Source organism: Octopus bimaculoides, chromosome 27 (genome assembly GCF_046866305.1).
Source record: "Octopus bimaculoides isolate indiv1 chromosome 27, ASM4686630v1, whole genome shotgun sequence".
NCBI classification, from domain to species: domain Eukaryota; kingdom Metazoa; phylum Mollusca; class Cephalopoda; order Octopoda; family Octopodidae; genus Octopus; species Octopus bimaculoides.
This window is the reverse complement of record NC_142954.1, coordinates 9,308,672-9,317,799: the sequence shown is the minus strand read 5'-3', so window position 1 is coordinate 9,317,799 and position 9,128 is coordinate 9,308,672. Positions and strand designations below refer to the sequence as shown.

General features: G+C 34.4%; 1 long non-coding RNA gene across 1 annotated transcript; it reads right to left on the bottom strand.

Annotated features, from left to right (window-relative positions):
* Positions 1-3,432: 3,432 nt before the first annotated feature.
* Positions 3,433-6,085, bottom strand: LOC149130845 (uncharacterized). The gene is made up of 4 exons (XR_016238645.1): positions 5,747-6,085; positions 5,262-5,324; positions 5,007-5,069; positions 3,433-3,708 (listed from the first exon to the last, which is right to left on the bottom strand). It is a non-coding gene; the product is annotated as an uncharacterized LOC149130845 (long non-coding RNA).
* Positions 6,086-9,128: the final 3,043 nt, after the last annotated feature.

Sequence of the window (9,128 nt, the reverse complement as noted above, 5' to 3'; positions counted from 1 at the left end):
TGATAAGTAATTGTAATGTATTTGAGGAATATATTTTAATTTCGATAGAATAAAAATAAAAAAAATCAATCAATTAGCAATTCTGAAACTCAAATAATAATCTCAAACATATTTTTTGGAGAAAAATTGTAAAACATTTTGGTAAGTGAAGAGCTTTTCAATAAACATTATCAGAATAAGATATATGTTCTAAATATCCGTTTCAAAAGTGAGGTGATCTGCTGTATATAAATGCTTAAGTAATCAAAATACTCATAAAAGATCTTGTACAGAAGATTCGGAGTATGTATTTGCATTTAAACGTAACCTAATGTGACTAAAGATTTCTTTGAACATCTGCAATATAGACGTAAATTTGTATGAATGACACGGTTTAACGTAAGTTATACAATACTCCAGGAGACATAAGGTGATTTGCAGCACATTGTACCCTCGACGGGAATATACATATGCATTACCCCTTGATTTAGTCAAATTTTCATTATGATTAATCCTATTTTAAGTCTAAGTAATTATGTCCTAACTATATGTATGTAAGTTACAACTCGTCGGAGCTAAATTCAATAATCTATTAATTCTAATAATCGGAACTGGAGTTGTTTGGATTACATATATATACATACATACATACATACACACACACACACACACACACACACACACACACACATATATATATATATGTGTGTGTGTGTGTGTATATATATATATACATATATATATATGTATATATATACATTTAATTATTCCCTGTATATGTATACATATATATATATATATATATATACATATATATATATATATATATATATATATATATATATATATATATATATATATATATATATACGTGTGTAAGTATGTATATGTGTGTACATATGTGTATATGCGCATATATATTTTTGAGGGCGGCGCTCCAGAATGGCCGCAGCCAAATGACTAAAAGAAATAAAAGAGTAAAAGAATATGATATGAATGTATTTGTGTTTGCACTTTCCCCGCCTTGGCCAGCGCTTGTTTACCATTGTTGGTTTATTTACATCCCAGTATCGTAGCGATTCGTTAAATGAGTATAAGAAAACCATGTGCCAGACAATATAAATTAAGTACTGATTTCAACTCTCTTTTTTCCACTAAAAAGAAAGACGGTGCCTCACCATGGCTGCTGTCCAATGAATGGAACAAGCAACAAATAAAATTTAAAGACAAACCTCGATCACTTCCCTGCAATATTATCTTCATTAGTGCTCACCAATTACTCTTCTCTAGAAATTTTATTTATTTTTCGAATAATCTCCACAACACCATCTTCATTAGCAGGAACAAATTGTTTTCATTCACGTTAGGATTTTCAAATTGGCAGGTTTTATTCTTACCATATTTTCCTTTCTTTGTAACGTCTTAGATTGTTTTCATTTCATTTTTGCCAATAACGACATTGTCGATTTTCTGCGATTTTTTTTTCTTTACTCCTTTCCGGTGACACATCTTAATCCATTATGCATGCGTATAGAAAGGGAAAAAAATATCAATAAAAATATTAGTGTATATAATGATAGCTAATTATAGCAAATAGTGGACATTTCTCTAACCTAACTAATATGACACAGCAAGGAGTATGGTAACAAGAATATTTCATGATTGAAGAGGAAAAAAGTAGAAATCTAGGAAATTATGTAATATTTCAAAGGAACGAAAATAAGGCCGAGTAATTGTCTCAGTCAATAGAGTCTATAATACCATATGATCATTCAATAAAGGCAAATAATAACATAGAAGTTTTGTCATGTAATTACCATGGAATTAAAATGAAAAACATATCGTAACTCATATACTCATCTGCATGAAAAAAGAAGCTAGCATTAATCGTGCACTCCTATACAGTTCCTTGTGAAATTATGTCAGGGATGATTGCAGTGCTGTAGTACAGACTCTTATTCAAGGCAAAGTCACAGAGTGACATATATGTGTATAGCGTGTACGAGCACATCTGCTTGTTTGCTGTGAGTGGGCAGTCGATTTGTTGATCAGATGAACCCTAGAATTCAACTGGTACTTTTTTTTATCGAAGCAGAAAAGATGAAAGGCAAAGTCGACCTCGGCATAATTTGAACTCAGAACGTAAAGACATACGAAATGCCGTCTTTCCGATGATTCTGCTAGGGAACCCACTAATCGAAGACGAAAATATCGGTTTCAAATTTTACCATAAGGCAAGCATTTTTTTTTTTTTTTAGGGTGGGCAAGGGAGGAGTTGAACACGTCGATTCCAATGCTCAACTGCTACTTACTTTATCGAGCCCAAAATAATGAAAGTTAAAGGCAAACCTCGATGGAATTTGAACACTGATCGTAAAGACAGACGAAATACCACTAAGCATTTTGCTTCCGTGCTAACTATTCTGCTAGTCCTCCGATTTAACGAAGACAAAAAAATCGGTTCCAAATTTTGTCACAAAGTAAGCAATTCTTAAGGGAAAGGAGTAAGTCGACTACATCGACCCCGATACTCAACTGGTACTACGTACGCATGTGTTTATGTATGCATATATGAATTATGACAGGCTTCTATCTGTTTCCGTCTGTCAAGGTTTTGCTCTTGTCGTGGCTGTAGAAGAAGCCACTTGTCCAAGCGAGCGTACCATAGAGATAAACCCAGTTTTGCATGGTTGGGAAGCAAGATTCTTAACAACAGCCGCATGACGAGGTATATTATAACTTACTGACAAATCCTTGTTATTTTTATCTCCTAACGTCTATAATAATAAACGTGATATTCTCTCTGTCTGGGACCCCTGTATCTCAGTCTACATTTGCTCTACATAGACATATTATACCATTTTGGAATCAGGATGATCCTGGGATTGAAAATCTGTCCTTCATTTATTTCTTGAACATCCAGCATTGAGGTTTGATTTTAAAGCATTTGGGTTGCTATTTCTAGCAGGTAAAGATAGGCTGATAAACGCCATCTCGGCTGATGTTTGTCAGATGACGTCAAAGATGAAGGGGAGATAAATGACATTCGTTTCGTTAATTTTACGTCGAAATAAGAACTTTGGGATTAATTAGCCAACGGTTTGAATTCATATAGGGACTGGACCAACAGAATGATTGCATTACGGAATTAACTCTTATTCAACCTTAACCTCTGATGAAACACTACCTGAGCATATAGGCGTTATAGACATATTATAGTCATGCTATTTAGATAATCATTATTTTGGACCATAGGCCCAACTTGCCCTCCGCAGCAGCTAATTTGGAAGTCCACAACGGGTACAGCTTTTAAGCGAGTTCATAATAATGCATATTTTTAAGGACAATTTCGCCAATATACATTTTCCAAGTACTAGATAACGATTCCGTCGATGAAATAAAAATGAAGGGAGAATTTAAAATTATTATTTTTTATTCATGAGTGATGTTCACAAATGTCTAAGATGTAAATATTTATTTTTTATCATCGTTGCACACTAACTCCATGATTTTTGCTTTACGATATGCGTCTTCAACTTTAGCAAAAAACAAGGATAGGCTTCGCATATCTGGCACCCAACGCGGGGGAATGTCAGTGAGGGCTCTATAAACTTTAGAGTCGATGCATTATCGGAATCTTTAGCAAATTGTGTAGATGTTTGGTCTATAGAGTGGTGGAAATTTTCTTTCTGTCTGCAGATCTCACATTTTTCAAGGACCTTCAAATGTCTGAAAATAAAACAACAGAAAAATTACACTCACACATAGAGAGGAAGTAGTGAGAGACAGAGAGAGAGAGATTGTTATATGTATGACCCAGAAAATTACAAGCATGAAGTGTGGCGCTTGAAACCGGGGAACACTTGCATTTGTAAGTTAATTTTTAGCTATATATATATATATATATATATATATATATATATATATATATATATATATATATATATATATATATATATATATATAGAGAGAGAGAGAGAGAGAGAGAGAGATATTTCTTCGGCATCGGAAAAATGAGCTGGAAATTGAACGAAAAACAAAGCACAATGAAGATAATTTGACATAAATATAAACAAACAAACAAACATGCAATAATTATGTTGAGAAAGGCATTGAGAAAGCATTTAAAATTTATTATAAAAACATGAAGTCATATATATATACAGTCACACATACATCCAAGCATGAATGTATACATAAATATATACACACACACAAATATATACATAAATATATATACACGCATATCATGTCCAAGCATGAATAAGCTGTAAATGGCGAGTGAAATCTGTTTTCGATAATCAATATCGTAATATTCTGTCAATAAATACCTAATATAATTAGATTACTGAACGAGCAATGGTTGATTGATACCATCTTGCATGAAGATGCTGTGTCTGAAATTTCTTAGTCATCGTACTTAATTCAGAACAGAAGCATTTATTAAATTCCGATAATGTTTGAAAGGGTGAAAAGACAAGAAATGGGGGGGGGGGGGGAATCACAACTCGGTGTAAATATTTATCGCAGACCAAATGTTATGAACCCAACAAAACAAACGGAATTAAACAAATAAATTATCTGAATTTGAAGCAAACACGATATGTATGTATGTATGTATGTATCTATATATGTATATATGTATGCATGTATGTTTGTGCGTATGCATATATATATATATATATATATATATATATATATATATATATATATATATATATACCAAGAGATCGACGGTAAGAGACAGAGAGAGAGAGATACTCATATGTACAATATATATGCATATTTATATAAATATATGTATATACATATATGCACACCCATATATACATATTTATATACATTAATGACTGTAAATATGTATCTATATACATTCACACATATATTATGTAACTACATATATGTGCATATAATATATATATATATATCAGTATAATTATGCGTGTGGGGGCATTCTGCACTGCTTCTGATGTACACGACGGAGCTATTAATGAAAAACGTGTGTGAATATATTAACAAACACTTACTGCCAGTAAAATGTTGTACTGCAAAATGAGTGTCGCTGGCTGTGGGTTCCGCAGAGGATGAGACTGAAAATAAGAAGGGTATATATATACATATATATCTGTGTGTGTATAAATATACTCTAATGCATGCAGATGAAAATATACATTCATACATACATGAGTGTGTATAAATCGACAAATGTGAATATTGCTATAATTTGGAGTACTAGCAAAAGACAAAAAAAACAAATGAAAATGATAAGTGCCACTACTTACCGTCAGGATATCTTTGCACAAATATCTCTGATGTATGGACAGTAACAGGTACTGAAAACATCCCTGAAAATGTAAAAATAAATGGTAATATTTAACCTGTCAATACATACATACATACATTCATACATACATACATACATACATACATGCATACATATATACGTACAAGGCGACAGAAACGTTAGCTCGCCAGGCGGTGAGCTGGCAGAAACGTTAGCACGCCGGACTATCCTATCTCCTGAATTATCCAGAAATTAATAAAGTGATTTGGGAAATCATTCAAGACGGCTACTAGTTAGTCCCCAATTGGTGAACTCACATCACGTGGTGTTTTTCGCAAACAGCTTGAATTTATATAAATGTGTGTATAAAATTGGATTTTTGTATATGAAGAAATTAGATGCATATATGTGTAGAGGAGACATAATTATCTAAAGGTCTTACGTGTTATGTAAAACCTCAAAGTAATTTCATCAACAACTCACCTTCGGTAGCAGACTGATTCAGATTTACGGATTTTTCTGTTGTTGCAGTTGAGGAACATTCTGTTGATATCGGTGGTGTAATATCTATGTCGTCTTCTGGTGAATCTTCATCTGTTTTTGGTTTTCTTTAAAACACGGGCATATGGCTTCAATTATTCGCTTGGGCTCCTGCACGCAGACGTGCGAGGAAACCCTGGTTGTCGACAGTAGCTGTCATTTTTCAATAAATAAAAATAATTAGTAAATATATTAACGCAAATGAATTAATCGCAAGGAGTAACGTACAAGAAGTTATCGTCAAACAAACTGTTAAAATCGCAATGGAATATTGTAAACAGATTTTTCGTTCTTTTTCTCAATTTATTATGACGTCATGATGGTATTCAACATCGCAAGATCACGTATCAATAATAAGTGATATAAGATCGTCGAGATAGCACAATGACTAGCGCGTGTCACAAACTGTTTAGCGGTCTTTCTCTGATTCATTAAATTCTGGGTTCAAATCAAGCCTGTGTTTGCATTCCATCTTTTCATAGTCGTAAAAATAATGTAGCTTTTGCAATTCGTTTCTTTTTGTTTCTTTTTGTTTCTTGTCTTATTCTATCGTTTATTAAATTATAACATTTAAATTCACAGAAACAAAAATAGAAGAGAAGGAAAATGAAAAATGGGGGGCGCAAGCAGTAGAAGCTGAACGGGGATGGGACAATGCGTAACACACCCCTGAAGAAATAGGGTGCTCAGCCACGCTCCACAGTAATTTGAAGTCTGTGTTTTTGATGTTATCGACCCGTTGTCTCCTCAAAATTACAGTCCATGTGCGAAAAATATCATATTAATATCCGAAATGAATAGCACACGATACATACAATACCTTTTATTCAAAGGCATTCACATACAATAGAATAAATAAACAAACACACGTGCACTCACACAAACAGGCATACATTCACATACACTGCGACACACATTTGTTCACAAATTTCGATTGCACCTGCATTGAATACAAACACACCAGCATCGGTTGTCAAACGATTTTGGGGGACAAACACGGACCCCCCACACACACATATATATCTATATATATATATATATATATATATATATATAATATATATATATATAGTTACGACGGGTTTCTTTCAATTTCCGTTAACTAAATCCACTCACAAGTCTTTGGTCGGCCCGAGGCTATAGTAAAAAACACTTGCCCAAGGTGCCACGCAGTGGGACTGAACCCGGACCCATGTGGTTCGTAAGCAACCCACTTACCACACGGCCAGTCCTACGCCTATGTAAATCCCGACTTTGTTTCACTGTTTTCGACACATCATACAGAATACACAATCGTCAAGGCATCATAAAGAACAATGGAGAATTTATACATCGTTAAAATTTGTTTATTATATTATTACACTCATTAAATTCACATTAGATTCCAATCCAGTACATATTTCCGTTGGTTAAGTCCGCTAATGTCCTTTGATGTAGCATTTATGTGCATTTAGTTGATTCGGGTGATTCAGTGCATTTAGCTGGTTCGTCTAAGCTAAACATTCCTATGCAGCTTTCTTCAAGGTTTTGCTCATGCGTGATGTATCGAACTGGGGATTCATGCATTGGATAGTCCTTCTTAAAGTATATTCTAGCTGAGGGATTATAAAAGCTTAGGCTATATGGCAATAAAGACTAATTTTAAATACGATATGTCTTTAGTTCAGGTATCATTTAAACTTGTGAAGGTGCGTGGCTTAGTGGTGAGTGTTAGCGGCTCACAACAGTGTACCGTGATGGTATTTGAGAACGGGAACGATATGTTGAACTTTGATGCTGTTTCTCTTCGATGTAAAATATTTTGGGACATGTGCGTATCACAATACAGTTGCACCCTAATCCATTTTGCACAAACCACCGAAGAAAATTGGTCGCTCGCATATCTGGTCTGTGATTAACTTCTTCAAGATTACCATGTCATAGTATATTAACCAATTACCTATTTTTCAAACGAACGGGAAGTTCCACTACTGGACAGTATGAAGAAATCAAATCAAAGGACGGATGGATTTTGATACAACGATTCTTCCATCAAAACCCATCTTAAACTCAAAAACGTCTGGATTTCATTCATTCCTCCTTTAGTGATTGAATACGCGTGGTCATTGAACTGTCATAGGTTAAGAAAGCTGTATCAGAAATCCAATGTAGCCCACACCATAACGCTTTCCAAGTAGCAGATATATCGATCTCAAACTACCATCAAATGTACTCCGAACGCATATATACTTATATAAAGGGCAAGGAAGAATTAATGTGGCTAGAAATATTTTCCGATAAACAAGTATTCTCAAACGCAGAACTTTCATGTACACTGTTGTAGAATAACCAAAAAAACTTGTATGACCTTATTGAACGTTTAAAATATTATTACATTTAATGTTGTGACCAGGTCAGTAATTTTAAATGGTGTAATTGGAATACATCGACCCTCACCTCTCGATTAGTATTTATATAACCGACACGAAAGCATGAAAGGCAAAGTCATCTTCGGCGGAATTTGAACTCAGATTATAACAAACGAAAATATATGCTGCTATGCATGTTATCCGTCGAACTAAAGTCTAGGCGAATTCAGCACAAAACAAATGTAATCTTCTAATGTTTTCTTGCTGCAAGAGAACAGTGCGGCTCCTCGTGAGGAAAAATGTAAAATCTTTACAAGAGGCAGAAGAAGATGACTGTGGTCCTTTGCCAAACCAACAGCTTAAACGAAGTTACACACAAGAAATATCCGACAAGTTTTGGTCTGGGCCAGTAATTTTAATGAGCGGGTAAGTCGATTACATCGACCCCCAGCGGACAACTGGTATTTATTTATTTCGGCACAAGGTCCACAATATCCTTGACCCCCCCCCCCCCAGTATTCAACTGGTACTTATTTTATTGACCCCCGAAAGGATAAAAGGCAAGGTCAACCTCGGAAGAATCGAAACTCAGAACTTACAGCACGCATGTGTGTTTGTGTGTCATTTATTGAAGGACACGCATACAAATCCTTTATGATTCAGTTGTTAAAACGGTATTTTGTCTCTACAAGACAAGTATTTCTGAGGAGAAAGGAAAGAAGGATACATCGACTCCAGTACTTGACATTTAAATTTATTTTATCGACCCTAAAAAAAAAACAGAAACTAAATTAACATGTTCCGGACTGGAACTCAGAACGTAAGGAAAGAGAAACAAAAAAACGTAGCTAGGCATATTAGCCAATGCGCTGACGATTGTGCAACTTCAACGTTTAAATTATATTTTCAATGGACACCTGACCTTAGACGGTTTATTATGATGATGACGTCATGATAACAGCTTGAGAGAAACGAGA